Here is a 23,530-nt window from a genome sequence, read left to right as displayed (position 1 = left end):
CTTCTCCCTCTGCCTGTGTCTCTGCCTCTCTCTCTCTCTCTCTCTCTGTCTCTCTCTCTCTCTGTCTCTCATGAATAAATAAATAAAATCTTTTTAAAAAAATTTTGTATGAAAACCATTACTACCTGTACTTTAGGTAGACATGGTCTTACCTGATTTCCCCACTGAATATTAAATATCTGAAGGGCAAAGACTATTTCTAACACAGCCATAGTTTCCTAAAGTCAGAGTTAAAAGTGAAATTAATGACCTTCTAAGTTGGTCATCAAGAATAGGGTCTGTTATAATTCAGCACACATTAGTTGGGTTCCTCCTATGTGTCAGGAACTGTGGTCAACACTAGCTCCACAAAGCAAATGTCTGTTCCAAGAGAAATATGGGAAGGACTCCCAAAAGCTCCAGTTGGTGTGTGCATGGCTTTTTAACTAGAACTCCAATCGCCACACGTACTTGACTTTCAGTTTAGGCCAATCATACATCTATCTGAGAGTTCCTCATACAACTGTAGGTCCTGGGATAGCAGTGCAAGTGGCACTTTCAGCTGTAGTTCAACTCAAAATCCCTCATTGATTCCTTCTACCTATTGAAACAGATTGCTCTAACAGGCCTTTATTTTCATCAAAATTCCACTTCTAACTATGGGTTGTTTTTTGGGGTTTTTTTGGTACATGCTCTTAACTATGTCTTTTGCTACAAGATTATTCAGTCTCTTCTCCTATCTTAGGCATTGTTCTTGCAACAAAGACCCATGCTTGCTGACTTTGAGAAGGCATTATGCTAGGCACAGTCACCTAAGCCTACATCTCTCCATCCTCTTTTGTCCTCTCATTCTACAGTTTATCTCTCCAAAACAGAAATACCTTCTTTCCCCAAAGCTCTTGAATTAGGGAAAGAGGTCAGAAATTAAATGCTATCTCATCACTCTTGTTTAGAAATACAGAGTCCCTATTGGTGTGTGAAAGTGGGGAATAGGAACCCACTTTTCACATCTAAAATTGAACAGCAGTTAAGTAGAAGTGAAGGGATAGATTTAAATTAGAAAGACTATATTAAATCAACCCAAATCAAAGCCGATTTCACTCTAGGAATTGTATGCATGAAAAGGTGTAATTATAAAAACTTGATATTCTGCTGCCTTTATGCATATTCACTTTATGAACTTAGACCTCCAGAAGCCTCCTAGGACTGCTTCCCCATTTTTAATAAGTATTCAGAATGAAGCATTTCCTGAAGGAATTAAAGGATGGAGGAGAGATTTTTTTTTCAAGCTTAGCAGCAACATTAAAACAAAGAAGCAGCTCTTCTGCTGAGTTTTGTGTCTGCTTTAAGAGTACTCCGAATAAAATGAATCTTTGGGGAATCAGTAGAGAAATTACGGTTTGGCAGTTAGGGGGACAACAGATCCATCAAGGAGAAAAAAAAATCTCACTATTAATTGCAAATTCTAAATAACATTAGTGGTTCTATGTGCAGTTGCTGGGAATACTTATTTTGAGAAAATAAGAGAGAGTTCCCAGAAGATTAAGTAACTTAAAGCCCAGGGCTACCAGCTGGATCATGTTCCAGTCATTAGGACACCATAATGGTCATCACAAAACCATCCCAGAGAGGAGCCAGCTGGGAATTAGCTCAGACTGGCCCATTTGTTCTATGTAGATGCCAAACTCAGAATGGTACTCTGGGGTGTCATCACACTTTAGGGAGCCTAATAAGGTAGAGCGTCAGAAGGGCATGTGGGTGGCTCAGTTGGTTAAGCTTCTGCCTTCTGCTCAGGTCATGATCCCAGGACCCTGGGGTTGGGTCCTGTGTGAGGCTCCTTGCTCAGTAGGGAGCCTGCTTCTCCCTCTCACTGCTTCTCATTTTCCCCACCCTGTCCCCCACTCATGCTCCATCTTACTATCTCTCTTTCAAATAAATAAAATCTTTAAAAAAAGGGGGGGGGGAGTACAGCATCAGAACTGTTCAGGGACTGATTTTTTTACAGTATGTCCTACTTATTTTATTTTATTATTTTTTAATAATAAATATATTTTTTATTTGTGTTCAATTTGCCAACATACAGAATAACACCCAGTGCTCATCCCGTCAAGAGGCAACACCCTTTTTGATCTCTTCTTAACCATTATCTCTTCCTTTATTTCACTGGGTGTAGGCTAAGGTCCAGGGACTGATTTTTTTTATTCCATTTCCTCTACCCCAAAAATAATAATGCTGTGAACTCTTCAGTTCTATGAATTTTTAAGAATGTAAAACTGCAGATGTAACCATGAATGCTGTGAGCAGCTTTGAAATCATGACTCCTTTGTCCTCCATCTTACCAATGGAGGCCCAGAGAAGTTGTCACTTGCCTGAAGTCACACAGCCTGTTCTAGAAAGCTCCATCATCACCCAGTTCATCTGGGTCTACTAAGAAAGGCTGACATGTGAATCAGGTTTATCTTGCCATCCGCCTTCCCATTATTCCATGTCAGTCTGGTTCAGGGCAGAGGCTGTGTGAAAGGCATATGTGGGTTGTGCTGTGAGTTTCTTTTTGTCCTCATTTACATCAAACAATAGCTGACTTGGGGACAGGATGCCTCCTCTGAAGTTGAGATAGATTTAACTATGTTTTGCAAAGAACATTTACTTCTGAGACGGACCAGGTTTCAGGCTCCCGGGTGGGTACATCAGTTGGTGAAGCCATTAGTTGAATGTCAGGGCTTTTTTTTTTCTTTTCCCTCCTAGAATCTGGGCTCTGCTTTCCCTGCTGTGGATGATGAATCTAAAATATTTATGTGGCTTTATAATGACTATTTAGCATTTAAGGCACCTGATATTTGCCAAAGTGCTTGACAATCAGTGTTTATTAACAGGAAAATAACTGCTAGAAAAATCTGTGCTGTGATATTTAGGAAGCAGGTTCCTTTGTGGCTACATATGGTATTTCTGGGAACAATGTTGGGGCCAGTGATTCAGAGTAAAATTCATTTGTCAAATTCAGCCTAAGACCTCATACTTAAATTTCCCTCTAGTTTACTATAGACTTTGTTCCAATGATCCTGAAGAATAGCATAATACTATGTATTTTATTCACTAATCAAGTACTTATTGAGCATCAACTTGATGGTAAGGATGAAGAATTAATATGATTCTGTCCAAGTCTGGGTTAGGTGCTCCTCCCTTGATGCCTTGGGTCTAGACTTAATGAAAGCTTCTCAACGCTGGGATGGGAGCCTGGGCAGGGGTGAAATCTGGCAATGTCTGGACACATTTCCGGTTGTCACTACTGGAGGGGGTGTTACTGGCATGCAGTGGTAGAGACCTAGGATGGAGCACACAGGACACCCCAGCACAATGAAGAATTATCTGGCCTAAAAATGTCAATAGTGCCAAGGTGGAGGAACCCTGTTGCAAGCTCTCTTACTCAGGCATATAATTGTTTGGGTACATCTCAGCCTCCCCGCTTAAGATCTTTGAGTGCAGAGATCGTTTCTTATTTCTCATCACATCCCAGCACCTAACACATATAATACAAAACTTAGGACATGCTGTTGAATGAATTCATGAAGACGGTATCCTATCCCTCTGGGAGCTCAACTCCATGATCTCTGGAGTGGAGGTAGGTAAACAGGCAGTCTAGGGATAAAATGTGTCTGTCCTGAAAATACAATCAGATAAGAGCTATTTTGTGTGACCTTATAATTTATCATCCAAACAGATATACTTCTGAAACGAATGTGAGCACTTTCAAGTCATTAAGGCAGGCATACGGGTGAAACCCTGCCACTGGCCTATCCTATACAAAACAGGCACACTTACAGCCCACATGTTACTGAGCAGCCACCATGAAGCAGGTGCCAGTTCTTTCTGGAATCCACTACCACACATGAGCTAAGTAGTAGGTATATAAAGGATTTCATAGGGAGTTGGAAAGTTTACATTGCATGTTACAGTATAAAATGTTAATAGAAATAAGTAAGTAAAACTCTGTTAGAGGCTTGCTCTTCATTCCTAGACTCCATATCATGCCCACCCTCTGCCAAATGCTGTGAGGCCAACAGCTCTTCCTCTGCTTCTTAAACCTTCCCCCACCTGCCTCTCCAGCTTTCTAAATTGTCCTTCTCCCATGATTCCCCTGCTGTTCCCCCCTTTTTTTAATCACAAAGGTGTAGCACTGTCCCAACTTATATCTCTGCACCCATTAGCCTTGCCTTGCTTAGTCTCTAAGCAGTCCTCCCTGCCCAGGAATCAGTTAGAGATCATAAATACAATAACCTTTCCCAGATATGGTTCCCCTGGCTCTGAGCTCTGGGTGAGGTCTCTGTCATGCTGTGGCTACAGACAGCAGGGCTAGGCTAACCTCCCGGGTACTGTAGGGAAACGCTTTACAGAAGATATATTACTCAGACTGTTGTCAGTTTATTCAAAGGAAATTTAATCATTAAACCCCTGAAAACATGAGAAAAAAGTCTGGACTTCAGGTTTCTTGGTAAGTGGAATTACTTCCAGCTGCCAGCATACTTTGTTGGGGAGAGGGAGAGGTCAGGAAGATCTTATGTAGAAACTTGCTCAAGAGTGAAGTAAATAACAGGTGTAAGTTTGTGACTTCTCCAAGCCTAGACTTTGGAAGATAGTTAACTTCTTATTTGTACTAAATTCTATTTCAGAGTTTGTTTATGATCTTTAATTACTGTGAAAATAAATATCTACTTCATTTTAATTCAGTGTCATGCTTTGGTCATGACCTAATATTAAGGACAATAAAGAGACTGTCTTTACGTTAGGTAAAATAACATCCTTTATTCTGTAGTTCCATCTGATATACAACCACAGCAGAGAAATCCCCAACTGAAACTCTCACGTGCTGTGTCTTCCTAAACTAGATTACGAAAATTCTCCTCGCCACAAGATCAACAGCATCCATCACCCCTATATAGATTTAGAGGTTTCATTACTTGATATGGGAGTTTGATATCAAGTGGACCTTTCAGAATAAAATGTTACTGGTATTTGATATTCTCCATTCCAGCTGGCTTTCTTCGAGTACACGAAACAAACACCAGATGGTAATTTGTATAAGGATAAGGGAACTGGTGCTAATTTTAGAAAGTTCTTGGCCATTTCCCTCACCCAAAGTTAGGAAGGGAATTCTCAGTTGGAATGACTTTCCAAGTTTCAAGAAGCAGCTGTCTGATTTTCTTAAAACTGTGCCATCATTCTGCTTAACAGTATGCCAGGCCAGACCACAGTATTCCATGCACAGAAAAATCTGCTCTCTAAATCTTTTTTTCCGGTCACTGGTAAACACACACCAACCAGGACAAAGGTGAGCCTCAGAAACCCACGACCCATTGGCCCATTGACACTCCGTTTCCTCATTCACTCTACCCCTAACCACTCCCATGTTAGGTAATCAAACTGGTTGAACCAGTTTTTAATCTCTGCTCTAAACTGTCAGGTGGCAATCTCACCAAAAAGGCTTACTGGTGAGAGCTAAATGAAAGGTGTACTGATGCAGAGACTGGGCAAAGCCAGGCCTGTTGGCAATATGTGAGACAGATGGCTCTGCAAGTATGATTCTCACACTCGGTTGTAAGGTAAACTGTGAACCAGGGAGCAACAGGTGGCTGGTAAAGGCAATGCTTAAACGCTGTCTGCATGTTTACATTTAGCTCTTAGAGACTGAAATCCTACTAATTGAATTCAACAAACAGTTACTGAGAAGTCATTATGTGCAACACACTGTGCTAAACTCTGAGGTCCAGAGAGGCTGAATTTCAGAGAGTCCTGGCTTTAGAGCTATTTGCTTCGCTGTGCCAAGAAGGAAGAACGAATTGTTATATAAGAAGAAAGGAAGAACAAGGGATTTATTCCAACCACAGAAACAGATTTTTTTTTTTTCCTGAGGAGCAGAAGTTCTAATGTGAAAACAAAAGGTTCAGTTTCTATGGCCAAATATGGTAGAAAGCTTCTTCCATTAGGAGGCAAGCAGAGTGAGGAACAGAACACTGAAGACAGCAGAGGGAGTGTGTTTTTGTGTGTGTGAGGCTGTGTATGGACACGTGTGAGTGAAGGTGTGTGATTATGCATGTGGGTGTGAGTGAGGATACATATGAGTATGGGCATATGTAAGTAGGATATGTGTGGTAAGGTGCATGAGTGTGAGTGTGCATGTGTGAGGGTGAGAGTATTTAACGCTTGGAGATTTAGTAAAGATGAGGCTATTAAAGTATTAAAGGTAGGATAACCCTAATTGTGGAGCATAGATTTATATTCTATAAAAGATGTCTGATCTCTCCTCCTTCAAAAAAAAAAAATGTTCCCAAGGCAGGATGAATTCTAAGACACTTATTTACACAATTGGAAGTTTTCTGTTAGAGAAGGATATTAACAGGGGTACCTGGGTGACTCAGTCGGTGAAGCATCTGACTCTTGATTTGAGCTCAGGTCATGATCTCAGAGTTTGTGAGATCAAGCCCCACATCAGGCTCCACGTTGGGTGTAGAGCCTGCTTAAGTCTCTCTCTCTTCTCTCTCTCCCTCTACCCTCCTTTCTAAAAAAAAAAAAAATTTAAAGAAAGATATTAGCAAACTTGTGTTTTTAAAAACTTGTGTTAACAAATAATATACTGGTAATCGAGATGGGGGGGCTGATTAGCAGACAATTGCAATAGTCTTCAGAGGAAGCAGTAAGAGTCTAATCATAACTTCAAGTCTTTCCTGAGCATTAACTATGTGCCAGGCATGAAAACAAGGGCTTTGCACGCATGTTTTCATTTAAAGTTCACAGAAAACCTAGGAGGTAAGTATTTCCACTCCCATTTCAAGTGAGACCCAGCTTTGCACAGTGGCAGTATCGTAGCCAATGAGGTTTATCCAAGGCTCGATTACTGCTAATCTAGTGAGACCCAAGGTAAGTAACATGGCTGGTGAATGGCTAAGCTAGAAGTGCATCCAGATCTGTCCAGTCCAGGGCCTGGGCTGGCAAACGCCACCTTACACTACCCCCAAAGAACGGAAGGGGGAGGGAGGAGGAGCTTAAGGAGGCTACCAGTATAACATCAGATTTTTGTCTTCAGTAAAGCTGATAGCTGCAGAAGAAAGAATAGGTTTAGGAGGAGACAGAGATGGAGTTCCTTTTCAAACAGGTTAAACTGAGGAGTGTAAGTCATCCATTTGTGGATTGTAGCAAGGAGATGGGGTACAGATCTGAAATTCAAAGATCATGAGAATGTGGAAACAGGGAGCACAAGGAAAAGATATGACCTTCAAAACTCGCATATTTTAGGAATAAATAAAGAAAGGGCTCTCAAAGAGAACCTCAGAACTTAAGGTAGCAGTGCTGACCATGAGAAGGTCTCCCATCTAAAGGGTTTTGAAATGAACAAAGGAGAGATTTTCTTTAACCACCCCTAGGCAAAGAGAAGATTTAGAAATATAGTGATACCTCTTATCATGAGTATAATTTTAGTGGTGGACACAAAACCCACACATACATCTTGATGAAATAACCATCCAAAGTCTGGCCCATGTGCACCCCAGAACTTCCTTAGAATCATAAAGTTGATCCCCCAATAAAGGGAACTACTGTCCTCCCAGCCAGAAACGTGTTTTCTGCGACACTTTCTCTCCACTTCTAAATCAAATCCCTCACTAAGGGCATCAAATTTATTTCCTTCTATCTCTTGCTTGAATCTACTGCCACTTCCCCAAGCCAGTCTCTGTTGTCATCTCTTATCGAAAGCATGACCATGGTCTCCTACTCCTCCCCACATCCTTCCTCCAAATCCAATTTCCCTGGAGCAATAAATGTTGTACATTTGTTATCCCATCCTTTTTTTTTTTAATTTTTATTTATTTATGATAGTCACAGAGATAGAGAGAAAGAGGCAGAGACATAGGCAGAGGGAGAAGCAGGCTCCATGCACCGGGAGCCCGATGTGGGATTCGATCCCGGGTCTCCAGGATCGCACCCTGGGCCAAAGGCAGGCGCCAAACCGCTGTGCCACCCAGGGATCCCTGTTATCCCATCCTATAGAGAGTCTCTAACCTAAAAAGTATAAAACCACATTTGAGTCATTTCAAGAAAATTAATTAAAGCCTTCATTTCTCTAGATTGATGAACCCACCAGGCTCTTTCCAGTCTCAGAACCCTTCTTCCTCTGCCTGGAAGGTTCTTCCCACATATCCACCCGGCTGGTTGCCTTATTTTCCTCAGGTCTTTACTCAAAACCTACCTTCTTAATAAGATCTTCCTGGCCGCCCTCCCACTTCCTCATCATATCAGTTCCTACCCTTCTTTCCTGCATTATTTTTCCTCCATAATGCTTAACTACTACCCAAACTACTATGTACATGAGTTATTTGCCTTGTTCATTGTTTCTCCACCTTACAGTACATTGTGCAAGGATTTTTGTCTGCTTTTGTCAACTACTATATTCCTGGTATCTAAAAGGATACTTGACATGGTGGAAAATGAATGATCAGTGATGTTAACTGATTTTTTGTTTGTTTGTTTGTTTTGGTGTTTTTTAATGTCCTGGATGATCTGGTGAATTTTCCTAGTTCTCCTCTAAGTGCATAAGTAATTTCAAATTGTTTTTGAGATGGGCTCCTCATACCTAGCTACAAAAATAAACAAACAGTAAACTTGTTATCTGTCATTTTAAGGAAGAACGCTCTGGTAATTCTCCTTACTTTTGAATGCCAAACATGACAGGGGGTGGCATGGGGGTGGAGGGCTGTTCCATTTAAAAATTATTAAAAATGAATTATGAATTTTCATTTGAAAGGTCTTCCTATTCCTGCTTATAAATAGCTATTTGATGACTCAGTTGAGGTAGGAGCTCTCTAATGGCTAAAGTGAAATTAGTCTTCACATCCATTTTGTATTTAGAAACAAAGAACTTGGTGAATAATAGGAAAAGAAGACTTTTCTATTTTATTATTTATTTATGAGCAAAGTTCATCAAAACCTCTTTAGAATAAAACTCGCAGTTGTGAGCAAGTCCCACCTGTCTTGCAGAAAATATATATGTATTGACGATATTCAGGTGATTTAGCAAACACAATAGTTTCTGTGGGAAGGACTGTATTTCTTTCCCAAATTCATAGAATTAAGTGCTCCAGGGCAACTAAAAATATGACTCAAAAAAATACTTTATTAACTCAGATCCTAAGTAAGGATGTGGGGAGGGAAATGGCAGTGTGTAGATCTCAGATTAAGGGGAAAGGAAATAGCCACAAAAACCAGGCACACAATGTAATACAAGGGGCTTCAAAGGTAGCTGGTAGTTAGCTGGGCAACTGCTGCTTTGCCTCCAAAATGTTGAAGCATACACCTAATGCAAATGCCAGCCTTTTAAATGGTCAAAACTATTTAGATTTAGTTACCACTCCGCAGTCTCTGGTCCTAAAAAGCCAGCGGGATTGTGCTCATTCTCATCAAGGAGATTGGCATGCAGCACATATAGTCTCACTTCCAGAAAGGCTTTACTTCTGCCATCAGTGATCTGCTTTGGCAAGTCATTCTTTTTTTTTTTTGGCAAGTCATTCTTGACACGTAAGTCTCCTTGTGTCTAGTATATCTGGAGGCAATAATTTCAACAATTAATGTTTATTGAGTATTTGCCATATGTCAGATATGCATTGAGTATTTCATATGTTATATCTCATTTAATCCCCACAAAAGTTCTGTAAGATAGGTATTATCCCCCATTTTAGAGATGGGGGAACCAAGGTCGAGAGGGTTTAAGGATCTTGGCTAATGTCACATAATGAGTGAGCACTGAAGAATCCAGAACTGACTTTAGCACTGTAGCAGTTAACCACTGTGCTCAACTGTCCTTCTAAAGAATGACAAACAGAGAGATGGGGAAGTGATAGGGAAGCGATCTCCAAGAAGCTTGTTTCTACCACTGCTCTGAGTATGGTCAGAAAGCTATGTACTAATCCAGAAAAAAGACTCAGGCAGTCTCTAGTACAAACTGACTCTTCATAAATTGCTTCAAAGGAACACTAGGTTGGGAACCATTCGTTTGAACCTTTTGGGCAAGATGAGGGTGTGGGAGTTGTCACTAAAACAAAACCAACAGAAAGACCTCATGGCCATTCCAAGCCAGCAACATAGCAGAGTCCACTGTAGGTGCTTATAGCATATGATCATTCAATATATGTGTTTATCAAAAAAAAAAAAAAGAAGAAGAAGAAGGCAAAAACCAATAACACATACATACATGTATAAGGAAGATGTAGTGAAAAAGAAAAATACATTTCCAACCTGCAGGCTGTCTACTGCCATCCCATCAAAAGACATCAGGAGAGGGCAGCCTCGGTGGCTCAGTGATTTAGCGCCGCCTTCAGCCCAGGGCGTGAACCTGGAGACCCAGGATCGAGTCCCATGTCAGGCTCCCTGTATGGAGCCTGCTTCTCCCTCTACCTGTGTCTCTGCCTCTCTCTGTGTGTGTGTCTCATGAATAAATAAAAATCTTTATTTAAAAAAAAAGCATCAGGAGAACAGAATGTTCCATCTCGGCTCCCTCAGAGTTCTCGCAGTGAGAGCATCTCCCTGAACTGAAGTAATCCCAATGTTGAAAGACACGTGTTTTTCATGTGTGTCTCCTAAACACAAGCCCACAATCTCATGCACAGACAAGAGTAAGAACCCTGCGCACTCTGGGAGATTGAAAGGTTTATCAAAGATTATTTCAATTCTTGGGGATTTTCTCATTACAGAATGGTTTTAGACCCCACCCCCACCTGTTATGAATCAACTCTCATATTTCCAACACATTTTAAAAGGTAATTGTGATTGCAAGTGTAAATTTCTTTTTAACTTAAGCCACACACAATTACCTTCACAGGTACCATAATTTGGCTTTCACATTCTCTCAAAATCATCAAAATAAAGTACTTGCAAAATGTTTATTTCCCAGGTGTTTTCCAGTAGGCTAGATACCATTTGCTGCAGTGCGTAAACCGAATGGGGGTGGTTCTCAAAATATGGAACCGGGATATTGCATACTTACTTCCAGAACGGGGTGCAGCTTTCTTTGTGCTCTTTAAAAATGTTTTCTGTTTGGCTTCATTTTTGTAATAGTGAAAATGTTTTCTGAAGAAGAAGGAATAATATTATGAGCCGCACTAAACAGGGGCAGCTCTGCAAACTGATAAAAGGTTATTACATCTTCAGCTAATTTTTGCAAATTTGTATGGAATCAAGGTCCTCTTTGTGACTAAGAATATCTTATATGGGACCTTTTCTTTTATAATAACTAGTTTCTTCCTCTCATCAACATGATGTAATATGGCATATAATGAGATCTCATTACAACATTTTAATATACCACAGGTCAAATGGTGCCCACATAGGCTAACTTCTCCAGACCAGATTCTAATAATATGCATTTTAACTAAGTGCGTATTATTGGAATTTTGTCTGATAATGTTAGTCCTAATCCCCTGAAACTAGTTCCACAGGTTTCATTAAGCAGCTAGTTGAAGAAGAAGGAGGAGGAGAAAGAGAAGGAAAAGAAGAAAGGAAAGAGAAAACAGCATCGTTGTGTTTCTTCTTTATTTGTAGAAGAGATTTTTACTCTATCTGTTTATGTCTATTAGAAATAACACTGAAATAGGTGCTGCAGCAATTATAAAAATATATTTGACACTGCCTCAGTGAAGCATAGTCTTAGCGAAACAGTGATGAATGGAGGTCCAGGCTCTGGAGTCAAACCGTGTTTGTGTCCTGGTTTCACCACTTGCTAGCTGGGTGACCTCGGGCAATTTATTTAACCTCTCTGTGCCTCTGTAGCCTCACTTGTTAATTGATGGTAATAATAGTGCTGACCTTATCACTGAGAATTAAATGAAGTTAACAGTGCAGTGCCTGGTATATAAAAATTACTCAACAAATACTAGAAGACAGAAAGTTAAGAAGAGAGTTACCTTAAAATTGAACTGGGAAGGGATCCCTGGGTGGCTCAGTGGTTTAGCACTTGCCTTCCGCCCAGGGCTTAATCCCAGGGTCTCGGGATTGAGTCCCACATTGGGCTCCCTGTTCCCTGCATGGAGCCTGCTTCTCCCTCTGCCTGTGTCTCTGCCTCTCTCTCTCTCTCTCTCTCTCTCTCTCTCTGTGTGTGTGTGTGTGTCTCATGAATAAGTAAAATATATTTTTAAAAATTGAACTGGGAAAATGAGACCCACCTCCATGAAACTGAGGCCAAATGGCAATGTATGCAAAAAGGTATGAGAAGGCTCATTGAGAGTACGGCCGTGGAGGGCAGTGGAGCCAGAGTACATTGGGAAGTTTTTATGCAGGAAGTTTCTTCATAGTCTAGGACCTTGTATCTCACAGTTTGTTCATGGACCAGAAGCCCTGGCATCACTTGGAAGTATGTTAGAAATGCAGACTCAGGCTCAGTCGGTGACTCAGTCAAGTAAGCATCTGACTCTTGCTTTTGGCTCAGATCATGATCTCAGGGTCATGGGATTAAGCCCATTTCAGGCTCCACACTCAGCATGGAGTCTGCTGGAGGTTCTCTCTCCCTCCTTCTCCCTCTGTCCCTCCCCCCTAAAATAAATAAATAAATCAAAAAGAAAAGAAAGAGAAGAAAGAGAGAAAGAAAGAAAGAAGAAAGAAAGAAAGAAAGAAAGAAAGAAAGAAAGAAAGAAAGAAAGAAAGAAAGAAATGCTGACTCTCAAACCTACTCCAGATCTACTGAGTGAGAATCTGCACAAAATCCTAGGAGATTCGTGGCACAGGACGTTAAGAAGCCCCGCCCTAGAACACATCTCCCACCTCAAAGCTTCCGGGACTGTCATTATTTCTTATCACACACATCAATGCTTATAAAAGAATAACACTGGGGAGAGGGAAACTCTACTCCCAAACACTCCCACTGTAAAAAAACTGTGAATGTTAAATTCTAACAGTTACATGTTGGAAATATGATAGAATTGACAAAAATAAGTGGAATCAGCTAAATAAAGCATGAAACATAAGTTATGATTCAATTAATATTTATGCCTAGACAGGGTAAAAATCACAAATATTTATTCATCCAGACTGAAAATGAAAACCAAGAAAACATATGAAGATTCTCTTTGGGAGGATTTGGGCAGGAGTCCCTGGTACCCTCAGAATTACAAAAACATGTATTCCCCTAGAATGTAGACATTTCACTTCCATAGTCGCCCTGCCCATCCTCCTCACACACACACCAGTCATGCAGTGTTCAATGACTTACACCATTGCAGACAGACACTCACACACGCAGACTTGTCACACTTCGACACTGCTTCATATCTGCTTTCTTTCTGTCCATAGGCCTCTGCTCAAATCTTGCCTGCCAGAGAAAAGGAATCTTTAATCTAGAATAAATCTATGGGAAATGGGTTAAGAACAAAAGGGGAGAGTCAACGGTGAAAAGAGTAATATCTATCATTTGTCAGGTGCCTTGTTGTACAAGACACTGTCCCATAGATTATCCTTTTGTGTTTTTTCATTCCTCCAATAACTCTCTAGAACAGGCTGTTAATTCTCTACTATTTCAGTTGAGGGAATAAAGGCCTATCAGGTCAAATAAACTATCAAAAGCTATTCTGTGAAGGAGTACCTGGGTGGCTAAGTTGGTTAAGCATCTGACTAATAATGATTTGGGCTCAGGTCATGATCTCAGGGTCATGAGATTGAGCCCCAAATTTGGCTCTTTATTGGGCATGGAGCCTGCTTAAGATTCTCTCTCCCTCTCCTTCTGCCCCTCCCTGCCCTCCTCTGAAAAGGGGGGGAAACCATCTATGCATCTGAGAAGCAGCATAACTGAGACTCGAACCCCTAAACTGAGACAGAGTAAAGCCAAAGCCTATGAATCCAGTAGCCATCTTTTTGAGGAATGGCTTCTACTTTGTAATTCAAATGTAATATTTTCCCTCACTTTCACTTGGTATGATGAGTGGCGAAGTGGCAAAGGAATTTTCCAAAGTCAGAGTAAATTTAAGCTGTGGATGGTGCAAGATAATTTCCTTCTTGGTATTTTAGAAGTTCTTCATTTTAACCATCTGTTGCGAGCTGACAGATGGGTTGATATGTGACAGAATAATGGGTCTTCAATTCTAGGAAGGCATAAGGAATGCTTAAAAAAATAGCAGCTCTTTTCATGAACCTAGCTGTGCTAACACTTGCTCACTTGCAAAAAAAAAAAAAAATTGGTGGGAGGGAAGTGTGAAATATAATCATAATCATTCCCCTAAACAGAAAGTTTCTCGCAATTGCCAAAGGTCAAATCCAGTAAAATATGCCTATTCTAAAATTATGCTAACGTTTCCAAATCCAGTCATGTGTAAAAGGGCATATGGGAGAGAAGGGATAATATATATAAGTAAAATAATAAAAACTCCAAAAACCCTTCTTCCAGCTATTTAATTTTCTTTTTTATAGGCAGCCAGTGTCATGAATTTCTTATATCTTTGAGATAACTTAGGAGACATGCAGATTTTGGAAATCCAGATGATTTCCAAGTGACAATGCCAAATGTGAGCTCTCTGTCCTTTCTTCTCCCATGCAGTGGATATATCTGAGAAGTCGTATGTACAGCAGACATTTGGCTAGGCATTAGGGACACAGGTGGTTAAGTCCCCAAGGAACCTACAATCCAGTGAATGAAACCATATGAAAATAATTTAAATAACACATACTATATAGTTTCTGAGAACGTAATGATGATCAAGGCATTCACTGATCATAGCAGTGGCTCATTCTCCAGGCAGAAGTTCCTCAAGTGGCCTTCCAGGTCTTAACACGATGATTCCAGTTCTTTTCCAATCATGTAGAGCAACCAGATGAAATATTCACGCATTCACATCTGGTTGTTGCCAAAACTCCTCATTGATGCCAAATAGGCTTGAAGCTGTACCCACAAAGAACCAGTGGATCAAACTTTAGACTGCATTAGCAAAATTTTAGCCATATGCATTGAACCTCAGCAGAGTGAATCTATTTTCAAAAGAACATCAATATACAGATTGAAAAAAATAAGTCATTACAGCTGAATTCATGGTCCAGTGTCACTGACGAAAAGAGCCCATGTCATTTGAAGATTGTATCATCTTCACCACCATCATCATCCCAACCATTAATGCAACAATTAAAATATTCCAGTCTCAATGCTTCATATTTTAATTTAATTTAATCCTCACAACAATCCTCTGAGGTAGGCTTACATGTTACAGATGTGAACACTGAATCCCAGAGAATTTTAAATCCATGATCAGGTTTGCTTTTATTGCATTATTTCCAGCCATGCATTGCAACTCTTCTAAATCTTATCTGGGAGATATCAGTGCTGTAGAATAGTAAGTTAATAATAGGATTATGTTTTCAAAGGAGTATTTGACAGCCTAGATTTATCTCGACAGTTCCTTCCCACTCTAATATTATGTAATTCTAAAGGAGGAAGATGTGCTTTCTTTCCACTTGCAGGGAAGATGATGGCAAAAGAATACGGAGCAGAGACCAGAGAACAGCTGACTTGGTTCAGAAGGTGGCACCTGAAAGGTCTGCCAGCATTTTCTGAGTCAAAATTTCTCAGAGTAGCTTACTTGACATGATTTCCTATAAAATGCATCCATTTTTAAATATAGGTTGGAGGGGAACCTAAAAATATTTAGACAAATGAAGAAATTACTTTGGATATCTGATATTTTTACTACCCATCCCTCTATTACTTGCCACTGTATGGAGAGAAAAAGGTAGTTGTGTATCATCTGTTTTTTAAAAAGTGTGTGGTGTTTCTGTGTGTCTGTGGTTCCACGTGTGTGTATGTGTGTGTGTGTGTGTATGCAACTCCCAAGTTTTATATATAAAAAACTGTGATGGAGTAGGTTTTTTTTTTCAAGTTTGTTTATTTAATCTAAGTAATGTCTACCCCCAATGTGGGGCTCAAACTCATAACCTTGAAATCAAAAGTCACATGCTCTTCCGACTGAGCCAGCCAGGCGTGTAGTGGAGTAGTTTTGATCACACAGTGAGAGGACATTCTAGCCCAGCTAGAGTCCAAACCTAACTGCCTTTGACTCCAAGCCTCCCCCCACGTCTCCTGTATGCCACACTTCCTCCAGATGTTTCATCTATACACTGCTTAGCATCTGGCATTTTCCAGATATGTTTACAATGCCCAGATGCTTTATGTCAAGTAGACAAAGCTGGTGGATAATTGACTAAATCTTAGCATTTTTACCTAGCTGATTCAATGGCAGCCCCAAAAATACTTTGGAGATGCTTAAAAAAACCATAAAAATAAAAAATATTAATAAGATGATCAAGAAGTGTCTCCAAATTGCCAGATTCATCCTTGACTCACAATGCAAATGTGATTTTTTTTCCCTTGAGTTATTTTTAAGACGTCCAAGCTGATTTCAACAATTGACTCACCTCTGGTCTAAGACTTGAGCATCTTACTTATTTTCTGTACTTACTGGTAGATGTGTCAAAACCACTAACCAATCATTTGGAGATAATGCTGTTTTCTGTATAAGTTAGCAACTCACCTGGAAACAGTTAACAACCCTGTAGCTAGACTTAGGGATTTCTAAGAGCCTGAGGATCCAGAAAGGCAGGAATCCTCTTCTGCCACCACTTAGATGCCTCTTTGGTGATTGTTTGGCTTTCCAAGAGGAAGAGGATTGCAGCTGAGCAAGTGCAGAGAGCCAATAGCCTCAGCAGACATGCAAGCCACCAAAATTCTCAATAATCAAGCACTCTTTCCCTCCTCTTAAGCCTTTAACCAAGCACTCTTTCCCTCCTTTTAAGCCTTTCTCTGCTAACAGAATGACTCAATAAATCTTCCTGGTCTTGACCAATGTCAACGTGCATACTTCTTGGGCGTGTAGTATAAGCAGGTAGTAGAAGTTTGGGCTTCTCAGCCCAAAACGCCCTCTAGGCACCAATTCATAGACCATCCAGGTAAGTCATTTTGTTATGTCTTTATTATTCCACATGTGTTGAAAACCAACCAAGGGACAAGCCTAAAAGGATTCTGAATGCAACCAGATCCATGCAGCTTTCCCTGCTCCCCTAGACTAACTAGTGCTACTCATTTTTTTGTTTGTTTTCAAAACACCAAGTCCTTTTCCTAAAAAGCCATTATCATCATCTGCAATTAACTATTCTTCTGTGATTATTTGAGCACAGTCTCTCCTCCAACAGATGAATACTGGAATCATGCCTGTTTTTATTAATTACTGTATTCCAAAGACCAGGCACAGGTCGGTTCTTATTGGAGATTTGTTGAATAAATTAATGAACCCACTTGATTTATTTGACCATCAAAACCCATTGAATAATACCAATTTACTTTTCTATGCTGTTATATATCCAATTATACAAAGAATTTTCCTCTACCTCGTGTGTGTGTGTGTGTGTGTGTGTGTGTGTGTGTGTGTGAGTGTGTGAAAATTCATTGGAGGCTTACTATGTGTCATTAACTAGTTCAGGCATCCTTGGCAAAAACACTGTGAAAACATGTTATTATTGCTCCTTTTTACAGATAGGAAAACTGAGGCTTCATGGAGTCCCAAAGCTAGTTAGTAAGAGTTGAGATTTGAGCCCAAGGCTGACTGATTCCAAAGACAATAGACTTAACCATTATGCGATGCTTTCTTTTCTAAAACCCTATATATAATGAGACCTACCTCACAAATCCTTAATGAAGATTAAATGGAATAATGTATATGAAGGCCTTAGCACAGTGTGTGGCTCAAAGTAAGCACTGAATCAAGCAGTTGAATAGTTAGCAACTATTACAAACAATACTGCTACTATTATTACTAATTTATTTTGAACAGTTACTAATCTTCTAATATTACTCTGAACTTTTGAAAGGTTTGTGCTATTTGTGGTGAAAAGGTTAGGCAGGGTCAATTAGATATCAAATCAGTTTTTTAAGGGGTGTTCTTAATATTGATTTACAACAACACTGCAGCAAGCTAGTGAAGACTGTCCATTCTGAGGTTGTCAAATAGCCAAGAATACTTCCTTCTTGCACAAAGATTATGAAATCAATTGTGTATGACTAAGCTAAAAGGAGAGAGGCAGAGGATCTTTTAAAAAGTCTTCTTTTCATAACAAAAGTTAAAAACAAGAAACAGACGGCCCCAGTTCCACAGCTGAGCAACCACAAGTCAACTGATGAAGTTCTCTGAAGAACAAGAGAAAGTGCTGTGTGTCAATCACAATCAAATTTAACTTAAGAGGAAAAGAAATAAAATCTTACGGGATGAGCACTGGGTGTTTCTCTGTATGTTGGTAAATTGAACACCAATAAAAATTAATTTAAAAAAAATAGAATCTTTGTGAATGAAAAATAAAGATCTGATGGACAAGAAAAAAAAAGAAATCTTACGTTGATTCTCAAGCATAAGGTAGGACTCTTCGCACATGATGACTGATTACTATCCGGCCCCTAGAACAGATGATCAGCATCCACTACCTCTCTCTTTTTGCAAAATTTTGATTAATTGATGGTGTGACAATAGTGCATCTTACAGTAATAACATAAAACAATCAGATAGTGAAGAGAAAGGAAAAATGCAAACCACTTGAGGACTGATTCCCTCCTGTCCCTACTCTATTTTTTGAACAGTACCTATCCTATAGTGGGAAGATAATAACTATTGGGCAAGTGATTAAGAAAAGGAACTGACAGAGCAATGGACAAATGAAGAAATGAATGGGATTTGGAGTCCAACTGATCTGGCTTTGGTATGCAGTTCCTCTACTTGCTACCCTAAGCACTTTTCCTCTATTAATAAAACAAAAACAAAAACAAAAACAAAAAAACTAAGAGCTACTTTGCAGGACTGAAGTAAGGAAAAATTGAGGTGCAATATGGAAAACTTTTTAAGATCATGCCTGACACATATTGGGCCCCCCATTAAAACTACTTTGGAATATAATGAAGTTCACCCTCCAGCAAGGGACACCAACTTTGGAGCTCAGCAAACCTTGTTTGCAAATGGAGCTTTGCAACTTAATGAATCTGAAAACTCTTGCAACTCACTTCATCTTTCCGAACCTTGATTTTCTCATCCGTAAAGTGGGGTAAATAATAGTGGTCTCAAAGTGCTATTAGGCCAATTAAAGGAATGATGTATCTGATACATAGTGTATCATATCAGATACATAGTGTCTGATACATAGTAACCCTCCAAAATGCTAGCCTAAAGTATTAATATTGCAACTTAATTTTTATTATGAGTCAATAAAGTCATGGGGCTTTAAAAGCAATTGAGCTTTTTATAATAGATTAAGAACCCAGATTCTGGAGCCAAAATCCTTGGCTCCAAATCCTGGCTCTGTATCTTTCAAGCTGGAGTTAAGTAATTTATCCCATCTGGAAAGCGGAACTGTATATTTCATCCCATTTCGCCAGCCACCATCCTGCACCTATCCTGAGAATAGAGGGGTCAAGTCAGATTTTCCCCTACATTTAGCCTAAAATGCAGTCCCCAGTATCCCTGTGGTCCATCTTATCCTGTGGTCTGCCAATACTGAAGGCCCAAGCCTCCTTGGTCCCACTGGTCTGCCTTCAGGCCTCTACCAGACCACTGGGGCCATGCATTGGACTCCTATATCAACCCACATATGGGATCCTACAGGCCAGGAGAGACATGAGAGGCATGCTGACCTTGGGAAAACTAGGCTGAGAGATGGCTACTAGGGTCATCTCAGGCCAAGTTCCAAAAGAAAATGTGACATCCATGACCCCAAACAGGAGAAGGAGCATCACTCTTACTGTGGATAGACATGTACTTCCATTTGTTAACTGTGGTTTAAAGCTGAGCTAACACAGTAGCAATAGCAATGTGGCTACTGGACAGCTGAAAGGTGAGTGATACAAATTGAGCTGTGCTATAGTACCCACCAGATTTCAAAGACTTCATACAAAAAAAAGTTAAATATCTTATTCATAATTTTATATATCCAATTTTATTATATAAATAGATATACTGTCTTAATATAATTAATTGCACCATTTTCTTTTTGCTTTTTTTTTTATGGAACTACTAAGAAACTTAAAATTACATATATGATTCACATTTCTGGCTCACCTTCTGTTAGACAGCACTGACCTAGTTTCAGCATTCCCTCCTCAGGATGTGGCCTTATAGGCCTTTTCCAACGTCAGCCATTCTCTACCCTGCTTCTGTCACCTAAACCATGAATTATTTGCTATTGTTCTTTTAAAATTATTTGCTTAAACTTAAGCACAATGTCATTTTGAAGAAAACCCTGTACCACTACCGGATACAGAAATCTAGCATTATTTGTCATAATTAGAAAATAAACATAGAAATGAATCAATGGAAAGTAAAGAGTACTGTATTCCAGCCAGGCACTATTGCTTACATGAAGGCTCTGAGCCTGGGGCCAATTTTCTTTGATAAATAAGTGTTAAATATTTGTTAAATAAATGTTAGTGACAGATTAGCACCCAGCTGAGACTTTCTTATTTACTCCTCAGATTGAAAGAGAATTGTGAAGAAAAATGCCTTTCTCAGCGTTAGGGAGCCCAATGTTATTTATTTCTATGACTGTGTTCCACAGTAATGGGTAACTCAAACTCGAGAAAGCATGGGCATAATGGAAAAATCACTCACTAAACATGGTGCCTAATGCCATGCATTCAAATCCCTGTGACAACTGGGACACATCACTTAACTTCCCTGCATCTGTAAAATGGGTATAATTATCTTCACCCTTTTGCAATTATTGCGAACATCAAATGATCTTCTGCTACATCATGTTAAAAACTGAAGACATTCTCCAGAAGTCAGAGGTCACTATCATTCATCTTTCAAACGAAATAATAAAATAAACCTGCGAGTGGACAAGAAGTTATTCTACTCAGACACTGTTTAGCTCTTCTCTCTTCCAGCACAAATCCCAAGCTCTGTCCTAAACTGAGCCTCTATCTTACTGTTTGAATCTGTGTTTCCTCATTCACAGCTTCATCCCAGGATTCCTGAAATCTGACTTAGCAAAACAAATCCAGTTACACTGGGGGTAAGGGTGACTCGTTGGACTGCCCTGTTTCTGGTATAGGCTCTTGGCATAGGTGTCAGCCACAGAATAAATAGCAAAGCCACGGAGGAGGCAAAACAGATAATACTATCATTGGAGTTGAAGTACCGAGATATTTGCTAATAGATAGAAATAGAATTGACTCTTCTACCAATATCTAGTGTGCCACTTTCGGGGGAGATAGAGACAGGTTTACCTCCTTCTAAAAGATTCAGTTCTTCGTCACCAAAGATGATTCCTTCCTATGCCCCAGGGTGATCCATGACAAGCATCTTTAATATGTTAAATTACATTCTAGTATGAAAATGAGTTTGCTAACAATAAATTAGAAGTGAGGGCAACAAAACACAGGCAGCTAATGAAGTGGAAACCACCCAGCCAACCATTAAGCCAGGCTGCCCCCTCTGTTGAGGAGGCTATGTTCTTGGATCACTGAACACACACTTAAAACATACTGCAGAAACACTACCAGGTAGCATGGCAGTGTTCTCTCAATACAGAGTGTCAATGTTCTTTAGGTACAGAGTGAGACCAATAGCTCAGAGCATCTTTTATAAAACACTTAATGAACCTCAGGCAAATCCACTTATCCCTCTCAGCCGCAGTTATGGGTTGTTGTTTTTTTTTTTTAATCTGTAATATGGGGCTAATAACTTCCTCTGACTACTTTTTGGGGTTTTATTGGGACCACAGAGACCCCAAGTGTGAGAGGTTTTTTTTGAACCATAAAAGCACTCTAATGAGTGCTCCCCACTGTATGAGAATAAAGAACACAAGCAAAACCAGCAGGAGGCAGCTTCAAAGGGTTAATGTATGCACATAATAACCTAGCAGTAAATTTACAAATTTTCCTCTGGACTTTCTTCCCTGCACGCTGTTTCTGTTAGACAGACGTGGGGCAGCAACATTTATAAACAACCAGGTCCTTGTCTGCACCTTCACAAGAGCATTCCCTCTCAAGTGCAAGGCGTTTACCACTCCTGATACAGAAGATGGTGTAGGTAGACCATTAATATGGCGTTAATGCCAAGGGAGTTATTCTACATTCTATTTAACTTCAGGTCCTCTAGTTAGGTCATGCTAGCATTTCCTTAATATCCCTCTAACGCTTGCTAATCTCCCTTTTAACAAAGATCCTAGGCTCTAAAACCTTGTGCAAACATCCCCAGCTAGAGTTTAAGGTATTTTGTTTCCACCGTAGAGCACTAATGTTTGCAATTCCTTTCTATCTATGACAAGTTGTATTGGTTTGACATTATAGCACACACATAATTTCCATTTAAGATGACCTTATTTATGTAAAAAGGGAAATTCACTTTAAATGCAATATGAAACGATAACACAAGAGTATATGGATAAAATAAAAATTGTTTAGGTAGTACCAAAATGACTAAAAGGACATCAGCTGAGGTAATTGTGTACATAAAACACACCAAAGAGTATCTTTTCCCCGAGTTTTTTAGGAGGTTCATGGGTACCTGCAGAAATCAAGCCAGGCATTAATTATAGGTAAAGTATTTGCCCCATCTCTGCTTCAGTTTTCTCATAAGAAAAGTAGGACTAACATCAAGGACCTATCTTGTAGGATTAATGATGTCTGTAAGTGCTTAACAGAGTGCCTGGCATATAGGAAATGCATGGTGAACACGGGTGACCGCAGCTGTGTTGAGGCTCCAGAGACAACTTCTAGTTGGGGACAGCTCCTGGTGGACGCCCTGCCCGCTGAGCTCTAGCAGGGTTTAGCTAATGGGAACCTCAGCAGGAGATTGGAAGGGAGGAACATGGGTCAAAGATTTCCTCTCACATCACACTCCCAGCAAGTGGCCTCTAACTCAGGCTCAGTGCCAAAGCCAAAAATCTTAAAAAGTTCAGGCTAACATATTCTATATCTAGAACTTCTTACATAATCTCCTCATCTTCACACTTTGCTTAGTTGTGGAAAACCGTTCGAGACTTACTTTCTGAAACCATTTGCTGTGAAACTCTCAAATCTAATGACATTTATTATTTGACCTAATTATAAATCCTGATGCTGCTGTAAGGACAAACAGCCATCTGAAGTTCTGTCAATCAATGTCTTGATCACATTGCCACTTTGATTTTATTTGGTGTAATTAAAAAAAAAAGGTATATTCAAAAATATGTAAGCTTAGGGGCACTTGGATGATGCAGCTGAAGTGTCTGACTCCGGGTTTCAGTTGGGGTCCTGCTCTCACTCAGGGTCATGAGATGGAGCCAGACGTCAGGCTTAGCATGGGGTCTGCTTGGGATTCTCTCTCTCTCTCTCCCTCAACCCCTCCCACTCATGCTCTCTCTCTCTCTCTCTCTCTCTCAGATAAATAAGTAAATCTTTTTAAAAAGTACATAAGCCTATATAAAACAAAAATCATCTCTAATCCTACGACCACCACTTGGTAAACTCTTACACAATGTTATAAACATAAATGTAGATATCTTATCAAAATTGGGGCCACTT

General features: G+C 39.8%; 1 protein-coding gene and 1 pseudogene across 2 annotated transcripts in view; both read left to right on the top strand.

Moving 5' to 3' along the window:
• The window catches only part of SYNPR (synaptoporin), a 298,791-nt gene that overhangs the window by 264,851 nt on the left and 10,410 nt on the right, over positions 1-23,530 (top strand). The gene's annotated exons all lie outside the window — the stretch shown is intronic.
• On the top strand, positions 6,815-6,879 carry LOC140594084 (U4 spliceosomal RNA; annotated as a pseudogene).

This window comes from Vulpes vulpes, chromosome 9 (assembly GCF_048418805.1).
Source record: "Vulpes vulpes isolate BD-2025 chromosome 9, VulVul3, whole genome shotgun sequence".
NCBI lineage: Eukaryota > Metazoa > Chordata > Mammalia > Carnivora > Canidae > Vulpes > Vulpes vulpes.
Note: the sequence above shows the minus strand (reverse complement) of the source record. Positions and strands in the feature narration are given on the sequence as shown.